General features: G+C 35.1%; 2 non-coding genes across 2 annotated transcripts; both read right to left on the reverse strand.

Annotated features, from left to right (window-relative positions):
* Positions 1 to 10,322: 10,322 nt before the first annotated feature.
* TRNAW-CCA (transfer RNA tryptophan (anticodon CCA)) lies at positions 10,323 to 10,396 on the reverse strand. Its single transcript has one exon. It is a non-coding gene; the product is annotated as a tRNA-Trp (tRNA).
* A 139-nt stretch (positions 10,397 to 10,535) lies between these two features.
* Positions 10,536 to 10,609, reverse strand: TRNAP-UGG (transfer RNA proline (anticodon UGG)). The gene has a single exon. It is a non-coding gene; the product is annotated as a tRNA-Pro (tRNA).
* Between the last annotated feature and the right edge of the window lie 3,855 nt (positions 10,610 to 14,464).

Genomic DNA, 14,464 nt, shown 5'->3' on the forward strand with positions numbered 1-14,464 from the left:
CATTGGAAAGTTCAATCAATCTTTTTTTTCATATACATTTTGCCTTTTGTGGAGGATCTGTGCCTACTCTACTTTCCTATCTAGGACTTCGATATACAAAATATATACTACTGTGAAGCATAGATTGCTGTCAACAAAGAATTTTATTAGTATTTAGTTAGGTATTTGCATTCAAAATAAGAAAAGAGAACTATTAAGAACTTGTAAAATAAGGATTAGGAATTAATTTGGGTTGCGCTATATCTATCAAAGAGTATACAATAATTATGGATTTGGTAAATCAAATCCATGGTTTAATAACGAACCGTGTTAACTTACCATAACAACAACTCAATTCCTATCGAATTCCTATATTGGAATTCCTATAGGATAGAACATACACAGGGTGTACGCATTATATATGAATGAAACATATTCATTAACCTAAGCATGCCCTCAATTTTCTTTAATGAGTTGATATTATATTAATTGAATATCCTTTTTGTTTTACGAGATTTTTGCTAAAGTTTCATTTACGCCTAATTAACATCGAGTAGACCCTGTTATTGTGAGAATTCTTAATTCAAGAGTTATAGGGAGGGACTTATGTCACCACAAACAGAAACTAAAGCAGGTGTTGGATTTCAAGCTGGTGTTAAAGATTATAAATTGACTTACTACACCCCAGAGTATGAAACTAAGGATACTGATATCTTGGCAGCATTCCGAGTAAGTCCTCAGCCTGGGGTTCCGCCCGAAGAAGCAGGGGCTGCAGTAGCTGCCGAATCTTCTACTGGTACATGGACAACTGTTTGGACTGATGGACTTACCAGTCTTGATCGTTACAAAGGACGATGCTATCACATCGAGCCTGTTGCTGGGGAAGACAACCAATGGATCTGTTATGTAGCTTATCCATTAGACCTATTTGAAGAGGGTTCCGTTACTAACATGTTTACTTCCATTGTAGGTAACGTATTTGGTTTCAAAGCCCTACGTGCTCTACGTTTGGAGGATCTACGAATTCCCCCTACTTATTCAAAAACTTTCCAAGGCCCGCCTCATGGTATCCAAGTTGAAAGAGATAAGTTGAACAAGTACGGTCGTCCTTTATTGGGATGTACTATTAAACCAAAATTGGGATTATCCGCAAAAAATTATGGTAGAGCGTGTTATGAGTGTCTACGTGGTGGACTTGATTTTACCAAAGATGATGAAAACGTAAACTCACAACCATTTATGCGCTGGAGAGACCGTTTTGTCTTTTGTGCCGAAGCTATTTATAAATCACAGGCCGAAACCGGTGAAATCAAGGGGCATTACTTGAATGCGACTGCGGGTACATGTGAAGAAATGATTAAGAGAGCTGTATTTGCAAGAGAATTAGGGGTTCCTATTGTAATGCATGACTACTTAACTGGGGGATTCACCGCAAATACTACTTTGGCTCATTATTGCCGCGACAATGGCCTACTTCTTCACATTCACCGTGCAATGCATGCAGTTATTGATAGACAGAAAAATCATGGTATGCATTTCCGTGTATTAGCTAAAGCATTGCGTATGTCTGGGGGAGATCATATCCACTCCGGTACAGTAGTAGGTAAGTTAGAAGGGGAACGCGAAATGACTTTAGGTTTTGTTGATTTATTGCGCGATGATTTTATTGAAAAAGATCGTGCTCGCGGTATCTTTTTCACTCAGGACTGGGTATCCATGCCAGGTGTTATACCGGTAGCTTCAGGTGGTATTCATGTTTGGCATATGCCAGCTCTGACCGAAATCTTTGGGGACGATTCTGTATTACAATTTGGTGGAGGAACTTTAGGACATCCTTGGGGAAATGCACCTGGTGCAGCAGCTAATCGAGTGGCTTTAGAAGCCTGTGTACAAGCTCGTAACGAAGGGCGCGATCTTGCTCGCGAAGGTAATGAAATTATCCGAGCAGCTTGCAAATGGAGTCCTGAACTAGCCGCAGCTTGTGAAGTATGGAAGGCGATCAAATTCGAGTTCGAGCCGGTAGATACTATTGATTAACTAGATAAAACTAAAGATAAAGAAGGTATAAATAAAAAAGAAACGAAATAAAAAGAGAAAAAAATCAGTTATGAAATGCAGTAATTCTTCTTTATTCTTCTAATTGATTGCAATTAAACTCGGCTCAATCTTTTTTAGAAAAAAAAGATTGAGCCGAATAAAAATAGATCATGATATGATCATGAGACTTGACAAATTGAGATTCGTCTATTCTATATATCTAGAATATATATATTAAGGTATAATACAATAAAGAAATACAAATAAAATAATAAAATAATAAAATATAGTATTATCATATGATAATGATAATGGAATCAAATACGCAGTATTTACAGAAAAAAGTCTTCGTTTATTGGGAAAGAATCAATATACTTTTAATGTCGAATCGGGATTCACTAAGACAGAAATAAAGCATTGGGTCGAACTCTTCTTTGGTGTTAAGGTGGTAGCTGTGAATAGCCATCGACTACCTGGAAAAGGTAGAAGAATAGGACCTATTCTGGGCCATACAATGCATTACAGACGTATGATCATTACCCTTCAACCGGGTTATTCTATTCCACTTCTAGATAGAGAAAAAAACTAAAGGAGAATGAATGAAAAAAGACATAGTTTGGAAGTTAGACCTTTTTATAGGACTCTCTTTCAATTTCAAAAAAGAGGACGTTTGAAACTTTTAACAGGCGTAATCGTGAGTCAACAAGTGACTCGAACTGTGTGTAAAAAAAGAAGCATTTTTTTTTTTTCAAAATGCTAGAACTAGATAAGGAAGTTTTCTATAACCTTGAGAAAAAGGATAAAAAGGTAGTTTTTTTTTAGTTTATGACTCCGATCAAGAGCGAGAAATCCTTGATTTGGGATTGGACATAGAACCTGGACCCATCGTAGAGACGTTTAGTTCAAAAGAAAGGATCGTATCCTGATGGTAAGAATTATACTTTCGTGGAAATACAGCGCTATAGACTTCAATGCGGTAGAGTAGACGTTTTGTTTCTAATTTTTCTGGACCAAACCTCCGCTCCGACCCAACGATACAATGAATTTTTTCTGTTCATATTCATAAATAAAAAAGATTCGGAATCGCAATGCTACTATATGCGTCCAGAGGAGTATTTGGAATAATATTCTTCTATAATCCATTATTGCGGGGGGTCTTACTAACAGGGCTTCGCTGCACGGGACAGGTCTTCGTCGAAAAGCTAACTCCACCCGGCATTTTCATACCCTTTCTTTGGGTGGTATATCGCCTTTTAAAGTCTAAGAGGGTAGTAGGGGATCTATAGTAGGTAAGATAATTTGCCCTTTGATTTTGATTGAATATACTATTTTTCCGCCTTTACCACGCATTATTGTATGCGCTTCTAGAGAAGTATGTATGCAGGAAGTAAATTCTAACCGCTTTCTTTTGAATCCAATTTCAAATTAGATTAGAAAGATAGAAAGGCCATGAGGATGGGAAAATCAAAATAAAATCTTTTTAATTAGTTCTCCTTTTTTGGAATTTTCTTATTATCCTTTCATTTTTTTTACAGAATATTTTTCAAACTAAAAATAAAAAATACAATACAATAGTCAATATTCCTTATAATAGATATACTTAATTATATCATAAGAATCTTAAGATATTTTTCGACTAGATAGAAATAGTAAATTTGAATTGAGACACCTATTCCATGACGGATTTAAACTTACCTTCTATTTTCGTGCCTTTAGTAGGCTTAGTATTTCCGGCAATTGCAATGACTTCTTTATTTCTTTATGTGCAAAAAAATAAGATTGTCTAGTATTTTTTAGTGTAAGTAATATAATATGGTAGGGTATGTGGCTTTTTCTACACACACTTTCTACACACAAATGAAAAACGGTTATGGATGCGGATATAGGCTACGAGCATAAATGCATGAATATGCAGAGCCAGGTATAGCGAGTTTTATTTTATTTATTTTAATTGAATCAACGAATATTTTTTGAATAGAAAGTCAATGTATCTAACCTATTATTTCACAGGAGTACTAGTTGCTGAAGGCGATTTCAGAATCAAAAAAAGTAAAGTCAAAATTATTTAGCTTATTCTCTCAATTTCAATCGACCGCTGCTGGATTTAGTATATCTAATATGAATTGGCGATCAGAACACATATGGGTAGAACTTCTAAAAGGTTCTCGAAAAAGGGGTAATTTTTTCTGGGCCTGTATTCTTTTTCTAGGTTCACTAGGATTCTTATCGGTTGGGATTTCCAGTTATCTTGGTAAGAATATTATATCTATACTTCCATCTCAAGAAATTCTTTTTTTTCCGCAGGGGGTCGTGATGTCTTTCTACGGAATCGCAGGCCTATTCATTAGCTCCTACTTGTGGTGTACTATTTTGTGGAATGTAGGTAGTGGTTATGACCGATTCGATAGAAAAGAGGGAATAGTGTGCATTTTTCGTTGGGGATTCCCTGGAATAAAACGTCGCGTCTTCCTTCGATTCCTTATGCGGGATATCCAATCAATTAGAATTCAGGTTAAAGAGGGTCTTTATCCTCGTCGTATTCTTTATATGGAAATCCGGGGCCAGGGGATCATTCCCTTGACTCGTACTGATGATAAATTTTTTACTCCACGAGAAATTGAACAAAAAGCTGCCGAATTGGCCTATTTCTTGCGCGTACCAATTGAAGTATTTTGAGGTATCTTTTTTGAACTGAGTTGAATGAAGAAAAGAAGAATTGGAAGAAGAAAAGTTTTCTCAACACAGGGAGGAAGTCCCTTCTAAATTGGATTTGTTATTGTAAGGGGATTTTTAAGTATTTATCTAAAGGAAGGAACAAACGAGGATAAGAGAAATTTGCTTTTAATTTTTTTTTATCCAAGTTAGATATATCGCATACTATTCTTCCTTTTTCATCCGAAAGGGCTTTTTTTTTATTCTATTTCACTATTTCATTCCATCTAGATCTAAGAAAGAACCCAATGCACTGAAATTCCACTAATAACTAATATACAAAAAAGAAGAATAGATACAGGGTATCAAACCTATAGAGTTTTTGCTTCAAAGAAATAGAAATATCATGAAATAGAAATATCATCATATAGAGTCAGGGAATGGAATAGAGTCAGCGAATGAAGCATATTCATTAACAACTCCATTTACAGATCAAAAATGAAAAAAAAGAAAGCATTGCCTTCTTTACTATATCTTGTATTTATCGTACTTTTGCCTTGGGGGGTCTCTTCCTCATTTAACAAATGTCTGGAACTTTGGATTAAGAATTGGTGGAATACCAGGCAATCCGAAACTCTCTTAACTGATATTCAAGAGAAAAGGATTCTAGAAAGATTCATAGAATTAGAAGAACTTTCTCTCTTGGACGAGATGATAAAAGGGAAACTAAAGACACATGTACAAAAACCTCCTACAGGAATACACAAGGAAATAATACAATGGGTCAAAATAAATAATGAGGATCATCTCCATACCATTTTGCATTTCTCGACAAATATAATCTGTTTGGCTATTCTAAGTGGTTCTTTTTTTCTGGGTAAAGAGGAACTTGTCATTTTGAATTCTTGGGTTCAGGAATTCTTCTATAATTTAAATGACTCAATAAAAGCTTTTTTTATTCTTTTAGTTACTGATTTTTTTGTTGGATTTCACTCCACCCGTGGTTGGGAACTAGTAATTCGTTGGGTCTACAACGATTTTGGATGGGCTCCTAACGAGCTTATTTTCACTATTTTTGTTTGTAGTTTTCCAGTAATTCTAGATACATGTTTGAAATTTTGGGTCTTTTTTTGTTTAAATCGTCTATCTCCTTCGCTTGTAGTCATTTATCATTCAATTAGTGAAGCATAAATTCATTTGATCTCCCGATATTAATATTAATCAAATTAGCAAGCATCTTTTTTTAGAAAGAAAGCCCTTTTCCATTTTAGCAAAATTCTTTCTATTTATACCTACTTTAAGGTATTCATCATTGCAGTACAACTGTTGCAGTAGAATGACAACAGATTCGTGTATAGGGAACTAGATTAGCTTAGCTACCTATCTAATTTATTGTAGAAATTCTGGGATCTGCGATTGGACATGGAAAATAGAAATACTTTTTCTTGGGTAAAGGAACAGATAACTCGATCGATTTCTGTATCGATCATGATATACGTAATAACTCGGACATCTATTTCAAATGCATATCCCATTTTTGCGCAGCAGGGTTATGAAAACCCACGAGAAGCAACTGGACGAATTGTATGTGCCAATTGCCATTTAGCTAGCAAGCCCGTCGATATTGAAGTTCCCCAAGCTGTGCTTCCCGATACTGTATTTGAAGCAGTTCTTCGAATTCCTTATGATATGCAATTGAAACAAGTTCTTGCTAATGGAAAAAAGGGAGGGTTGAATGTAGGTGCTGTTCTTATTTTGCCCGAGGGATTCGAATTAGCGCCGCCCGATCGTATTTCCCCTGAGTTAAAAGAAAAGATAGGAAATCTTGCTTTTCAGAGTTATCGTCCCGATAAAAAAAACATTCTTGTGATAGGCCCTGTTCCCGGTAAGAAATATAGTGAAATTGTCTTTCCCATTCTTTCCCCTGATCCTGCTACGAAGAAAGATGCTCATTTCTTAAAATATCCCATATATGTAGGGGGAAACCGAGGAAGAGGACAGATCTATCCTGATGGTAGCAAGAGTAACAATACAGTCTATAATGCTACGTCAACAGGTATAGTAAGAAAAATACTACGTAAAGAAAAGGGGGGGTATGAAATATCCATAGTTGATGCATCAGATGGACGCCAAGTGATTGATATTATACCTCCCGGACCAGAACTTCTTGTTTCAGAGGGGGAATCCATCAAGCTTGATCAACCATTAACAAGCAATCCTAATGTGGGAGGTTTTGGTCAGGGGGACGCAGAAATCGTGCTTCAGGATCCATTACGTGTCCAAGGCCTTTTGTTCTTCTTCGCATCCGTTATTTTGGCACAAGTTTTTTTGGTTCTCAAAAAGAAACAGTTTGAAAAGGTTCAATTGTACGAAATGAATTTCTAGGTCCCGGGATTTCTTACCATCAAGTTGGTAAAAAGCCTCGATTTATTGGCAATTGCTAGAATTATCTATGATCTATTTTGGAAATCCTTTTTTTGTTTAGACTGCTTTTTGTTTATGAGATGTCTGGAATTCCTTATTTATATCCCATGCAAAAGAAGAGAATCCAAGGCAAAGGCGAGAACAATCAAATTAAAATTTCTTCTTTTTCGGAGGGATTGCAGGTCTTCTTAATCGTCTATTCGGCACAAGAAAAAGCCTTTTTCTTGTGCCGATTCTTCTTGTATCAAAATAAGAATCCTTTTTCTTCCTAATTCGTCAAAGATTACTATTTCTTCTTTATTCGGGTCTGTCTCTTGGACCTCTTTTTCTTTTGCTTAGGTTTAGCCGAGGTAGTGGACAAACAGAGGGGAAGAAAATATGGCGGGGGAAAAATTTCTTGTGATTGTGAGCAAATTGCTTGGCTTGTTTAATTAAGTTCAACTTCAAATTTACAGAAATTTTGCAAAAAAAAAGTAAACTCTTCCATTGAAGGTTTTTTTATTTTTAGGCTAGTTGAATAGTTTTGATTAAGGTTTTATTAGTTTATTACTCGAAACTAAATCAAGGATTTTCAGGATACTTCCTTCGTGGAATAAGATATTGGATCCTCGAGTGATCTCTTTTTCTTGTTGCTTCATAAGAGTGAATCGAATAGATTCAATTCGCGTTATAAGAGTAAAATAAAAATTCCGCGGGTCCTTTCCGCTCTAATCAGATAAAGGGGGGTAAGGACCCGCTAAGCTCCTACTTTTTCATGTTTACAATCTGGTCCCTCCGATTACTATAGAGATGAACCCAATCCAGAATATGAACCATAAAAGAAAACACCTACTAAACCAATCACAGCAATACCAGCTACAGTACCTATCAGCCAAAGAGGAATTCTTCCAGTAGTATCGGCCATTTCCCCTACTTTCCTCCACATTTTATCAATTGGTCATGCTAGAGACAAAAACAGTCATGGGTAGTTATAAGGATGGTATCCTTCCAAATGGGATAAGAGAATTCTTATTAGTCTCTTTCTTTCTCTCAATTGAAGAAGTAATTGGAAAATAAAACAGCAAGTACAAAAATGAGTAATAAACCCCAGTATAGACTGGTACGATTCAATTCAACATTTTGTTCATTCGGGTTTGATTGTGTCATAGTTCTATAGTTGGAATTTGTTTTATCGTTGGATGAACTGCATTGCTGATATTGATCCCAAGAAAAAAACAGTAGGTACAGCTAGTCCGTGAATAGCCAGCCATCGCACTGTAAAAATAGGATAGGTTCGATCTATGGTCATTGAGGGCCTCCTAAAAGGATCTACTAAATTCATCGAGTTGTTCTAAAGAATCAAAACGGTCGGTTATTAACGGAATTCCTTGTCGGCTTTCCGTGAAATACTCGTTTGGCCTAGGACTTCCAAACACGTCATAAGCTAAACCCGTACTGACAAATAACCAACCCGCAATGAATAGGGAAGGTATAGTAATGCTATGAATAACCCAGTATCGAATACTGGTAATAATATCAGCAAAAGAACGTTCTCCCGTGCTTCCAGACATGCTGAACTCCCAAAATTTTTGTACATTCAAAAAAGGAATTGATTCCGTAAAAGATGGGATCGACCAGTAAATAGAAAATTACTGATATTTCATCCTTGTGAGATTGTCAATTTTGTACCAAAGGTGTATTTTGAGTATACCGAATTAGTATAGCTATCCTTCCTATGGCACAGCAATCTGGTTTTGCCTGGTTCCGAAACATAATTACTTTTTTATTTTTTTTTTGTCTATAGGTAAGCTATATGTTATTCAAGGCATCAATAGAAAACCCCATTTTTGTAGGTTCTACTTACTTTTCATTGGCTTCGGAATAATAGAGTAATTCGGAATAGCAGCCAAAATCTTGGGAAAATCTAAGTTAATGATCAATAGGTTTGGATAAATAATTTAGGAAGGATATTCTCATACTGACACAATACAAGGACAAGTATATGTGAAATCTATCCTTTCATAATTCGTAATTCATCCTTGTATTGTTTGTTGGATTAGGTCTAACTTTCTTGACCAAACTGCGAGCGCGGAACTTTACGAGATGAAATAGGGAAAGACAGAAGATAGAATAGAACTTAAAAGGATAATTGAAGTGACTCGTCTTCGAATCTACTTTGGTTGGAGTTCGAAAAAGGAATAAAAATAAAGTAAATTCAAGGAAGAGCTTTCTTTTTTTTTTTTTTTTAACAGCCCCTTGGCAGGTCGTGGAATGCTTTTGTTCTCCTCTTATTCCATATGGAATACAATCAGTTAAAATAAGAAGGAATAGGGGAATATTCGATCGTTCACTCCAAAAAGAGGGTCCTATTGAAAAAGAAATTATCCAAAATAGAAAGAAGTTTTTTTTTTCAAATTCAATTGTTTATTTATCTCTTATTCAAAAATTTCCCTGAAAATTGAATTTCTTTTTTTCATTCAATGGGGTTAGATGATCTAGTTCTTAATATTATTACTTTACTCAATTGACAAATTCCACAACAAATCTCTTGATTCGGAATTAGGGACTCATGTATCATCTGATGAATCCACTTTCTTTTACACTTCTGTATCTTACTCTATCTTGTTTTTTAGTATTATCTAAAATAACTGATGAATTATGAATTTTCCATAACTTAGGTAAATGCTTTACCAACATATGTAGTGTAGTAAAAAAAAATAAATGGAATTTAACTCTTTCATGCTTACTTTAACTAGTTATTTTGGTTTTCTACTGGCTGCTTTAACTATAACCCCAGCTCTATTTATTGGCTTGAACAAGATACGCCTTATTTGAATTGACTGAATAATTATAATTCAGAAAAGAAAAATCTTTCTTTGGGATTCCTGGCATTCTACGACTCTTTTCCAGACTAATTAGGAATTCTTTTCTTGGTCATTGAGATTCGTGGATAATTTAGAGTACTATTTAGGGATAGATCGTACCTCTTTTTTTATCCCCTCGAACAAATCGAAATGATTGAAGTTTTTCTATTTGGAATCGTCTTAGGCCTAATTCCTATTACTTTAGCGGGATTATTCGTGACTGCGTATTTGCAATACAGGCGTGGGGATCAGTTGGATCTTTGATTGAGTCATTTTTTTTTTTTGATTGACCTCCTCCAGACCAGAGAGGAGGTCAAATTGAAATTGGAGTTACAATTCAATTTTGTTAAGTTATTTTACTCTGCTTCGACATAAAATAGATGGAATCACGCTCTGTAGGATTTGAACCTACGACATCGGGTTTTGGAGACCCGCGTTCTACCGAACTGAACTAAGAGCGCTTTCATTCATTCAAAAAGAAAATCTTTTTCTATTCCTAATGTATCTCACGTACGTATAGTCTCCACAAATTCAAGTTATACCCACTTTACTTTAATTGATCTCGTCGCTACTGCCTATAAAGAAGAAAGAAGTAATAGGTAGGGATGACAGGATTTGAACCTGTGACATTTTGTACCCAAAACAAACGCGCTACCAAGCTGCGCTACATCCCTTTTCCAAATTAAATTGTTGTACAATGCCATTGTACACAATTCCTGTCTTCTTTTCCACATCATAATTTTCTTCTTCTTTCTTTCTCTATCTATATATAGAACCCTCGTGTCATTTCTTCTTTTTGGTCTCATATAATTAAGGAATTATATACATATAAAATCCAATATAATTTCGCCTATAAAAGAAGGATTACTTTTCCTTGGTAATATATAGGAAGAAGGGGTCATCTTTTTCTTTTTTAGGGATAGGAAAATTTCGTCGATATGGTTCATTTTATATATAGCATAACAATCTTGGGCAAGAGTTTATGATCATATATGTATTCCAACAAGGAAGGAGGATTTTCAATGCGGGATATAAAAACATATCTCTCTGTAGCACCCGTGCTAAGTACTCTATGGTTTGGTGCTTTAGCAGGTTTATTGATAGAAATTAATCGTTTATTCCCAGATGCTTTGTCATTCCCTTTTTTTTAATTCTAGTTATTGCTATGGGAGGGATAGATTTCTTCGTGATATGACAAAATTTGATCCTTTTCAATCTTTTTTTAGTATCGGAAGGAAAAAGAAAGAAAAGATGGATTGGGTTGAACCTCAGAGTCATTAAAAATTTGGTAAACCCCATTTTTGAAAATAGAAATTCAATTTAAAGGGGTACCCAAGCTAAATAAGGCCTCAGAAATCAGAGCATAGAAAAGGCGGGGCTGGCTAATTAAATGAAAGGATTTCGAACCAAAATCTTTGCTAATTCGACAAGGATTGTATTCTTTAATTATTTCTCTATTTTTTATTACTTAATTAAAGAATAAAAAAAAATTATTCTAATGAATTTTATTCTTCTTCTTCGGATTCAAAATAGAAGAATAAAAGAATAAGTAGAAGAATTAAGTTAAGTCAATCCAAAAAGAAAAGGAGGTTCATGGCCAAGGGAAAAGATGTTAGAATCAGAGTTATTTTGGAATGCATCAGTTGTGTTCGAAAAGGTGCCAATGAGGAATCGACGGGGATTTCTAGATATAGTACTCAAAAGAATCGCCACAATACACCCGGACAATTAGAATTCAAAAAATTTTGTCGTTATTGTCGCAAGCATACGACTCATCACGAAATAAAGAAATAGGAACATCGTGTGTTTGATCTTTCCAAACAACAGAAAGAGTAAGAACTTCATATTTAATATATAAAGAAAACATAGTATAGAATACAAAATACAAATCAACTCATCTGATTTCCGGTAGATATTATTTCATATGTATAGAGGGTATTCATATACTATAATATGAATCAAATAAGATATGGATCAAAGAAAAACTACTTCTTCTGGATCCTAAATTAATAAAATAAAGAAGTGAATTTTCAAATTTTCAAATTTTAAATAAGGAATAAATCATGTATACATCTAAACAACCTTTTCTTAAATCTAAGCAACCCTTTAGTAAATCCAAGCAAACTTTTAATAAATCCAAGCAACCCTTTCGTAAATCCAAGCAAACTTTTCGTAAATTCAAGCAACCTTTTCGTAAATCTAAACAACCTTTTCGTAGGCGTCCCCGGATTGGCCCGGGAGATCGAATTGATTATAGAAACATGAGTTTAATTAATAGATTTATTAGTGAACAAGGAAAAATATTATCGAGACGAATAAATAGATTAACCTTGAAACAACAACGATTAATTACTCTTGCTATAAAACAGGCTCGTATTTTATCTTTCTTACCGTTTCGTAACTATGAGAACGAAAAGCAATTTCAAGCCCAGTCAATTTCAATAATTACAGGTTCTAGACCCAGAAAAAATAGACATATTCCTCAATTAACGCAAAAGTACAATTCCAATCGAAACTTAAGAAACAACAACCAAAATTTAAGAAACAACAACCGGAACTTAAGTTCCGATTGTTGATGTTTTATTCGAATTCGAAAGGGCCAGACCTATATATATTATAAAGAAAGTAATCCAGCTCGTTGATTCCTACCACTTAATCTTAATTTATTGTATCTTCCCGGAGTTCCCTCTCCGGGAATTCATCTTTTATTATTCCAGTATATTACTTTATTTATACCTTTAATTGATGATCTTTATTTTATTGGAAATCGTGTAAAGATTATTTGGATTTGATACAGCTACTTGTGCAAGCATTTTACGATTAAGAATCAATTTCTTCTTGTACAGGTTGTGTATTAATTTACTATAACTATCGAATACTTTATATACCCGCGTTGCTGCGTTTATCCGAGTGATCCACAAACGACGAAAATCCCTCTTTTGCCTACCTCTATCTCGATGAGAGGAAACAAAAGCTCTTTTTACCTGTTGGGTAATCATTCGATTAAGTCTTAAATGAGCCCCTCTAAAGTTTGAGGCAAATGAACGCATTTTTGTTCGTCGTCTCCGGGCTATATATCCTCGCGGAACTCTGGTCATTGAATCAAATTAACCTTAATGAAAACTAATGATTTCTCTTCTTTTAGCCACCCTTTTTCTCATTAATAACAAAACTAATTATTCCGATATATAAAATATTAATTCCAATGGCTTTTGCTATAGTAACCTTCCCAACCACGATTTTTTATTCCACTCCGTTCAGTTATTTCTATACGAAATAACAAATTCATTCTAATAATACTAAAAAAAATAGTGGGTTCCATCGTTTCTATGGTTCCCTTTTAAACGGTGAGGCCCTCTCTATACACCGGAGCCCTTTCTTTCATCAAAAGGTATTGCGAACTTGTATAGTCCACATTCTTTGGCTCTACCTATCCATTATAGAGTAAATAGCTCTTTTCACAATAAGAGTTATCCATACAGTGACGGTATTTAATTATGAAAGTTGGCTAAGTAGCTGACCCTGTTAGTCCGTTCTTTTAAGATAAAGGAGCATAAGCCTTTTTCTTTTTATTACTATTTCCTCCGCTTAATGGATAACCATTTGCTACCAATGGGAGAATTGCTTCTTATTTCCAATTTAGATAATTGGATTTGCACCAAAGGAAACCATAAATTCCATATACCATAGAAATCTAGGATAGAGAAGCTATATCCTATTCATTGGTACTAATCATGGATACTTCAATTTTTTTTATATTTGTTTGAAGTCATGATCTGAACGAGTCGCACATACACCCTAGCACATGTTCCTCGACGCTGAGGGCATCCTTTAAGCGCGGCCGTTTTTCGAGCATTTCGTATTGGCTGTCTTGCGTTTCTAATAAGTTGTTTAACCGTCGGCATGTTGTATGTATATAGAAAAAAATGGATTGGTTTAGATCCATCTTAACCTGATGATTGCTCATCATGAAGTCTTTCTATTTTCTATTAAATCGAGGAAAACACGAATTTAGCTGTGAAATAACTTTACAAGAAATCCGGACACTACCAATCCTTAAACATTTCTGGAAACCACACTGGATCAGTATCGCAGTGCTTGTCAATCATTTCATCCCCTACAATATCGACAAGTCCATAAGCTTTGGCTTCGTCTGCTGACATAAAAACATCCCTTTCCATGTCTTCGGATACAACCCAAAAAGGCTTGCCTGTTCTTACTGCATAAACCCTTGTGATCATTTCGCGAACTTTGTGTAACTCTTCTACTTCTAGTAAAAATTCTGGTGTCCTTGCCCGATAATAAGCACTAGCAGGTTGGTGAAGCATAATCCTCGCGTGAGGGAATGCTATACGCTTGGTGGGTTCTCCTCCAAGCAGAATGAAGGACGCCATGGAGGCGGCTATTCCGAGGCATATTGTATATATATCTGGTGTCACCGTTTGCATCGTATCAAAAATAGCCATTCCTGAGATTAGCCACCCGCCTGGGGAGTTTATAAACAAAAAAATATCACTAATTCCATCTTC

This window comes from Triticum urartu, unplaced genomic scaffold (genome assembly GCF_056163025.1).
Source record: "Triticum urartu cultivar PI428250 unplaced genomic scaffold, HENAU_Tu73 scaffold2, whole genome shotgun sequence".
In the NCBI taxonomy this organism is placed as follows: domain Eukaryota; kingdom Viridiplantae; phylum Streptophyta; class Magnoliopsida; order Poales; family Poaceae; genus Triticum; species Triticum urartu.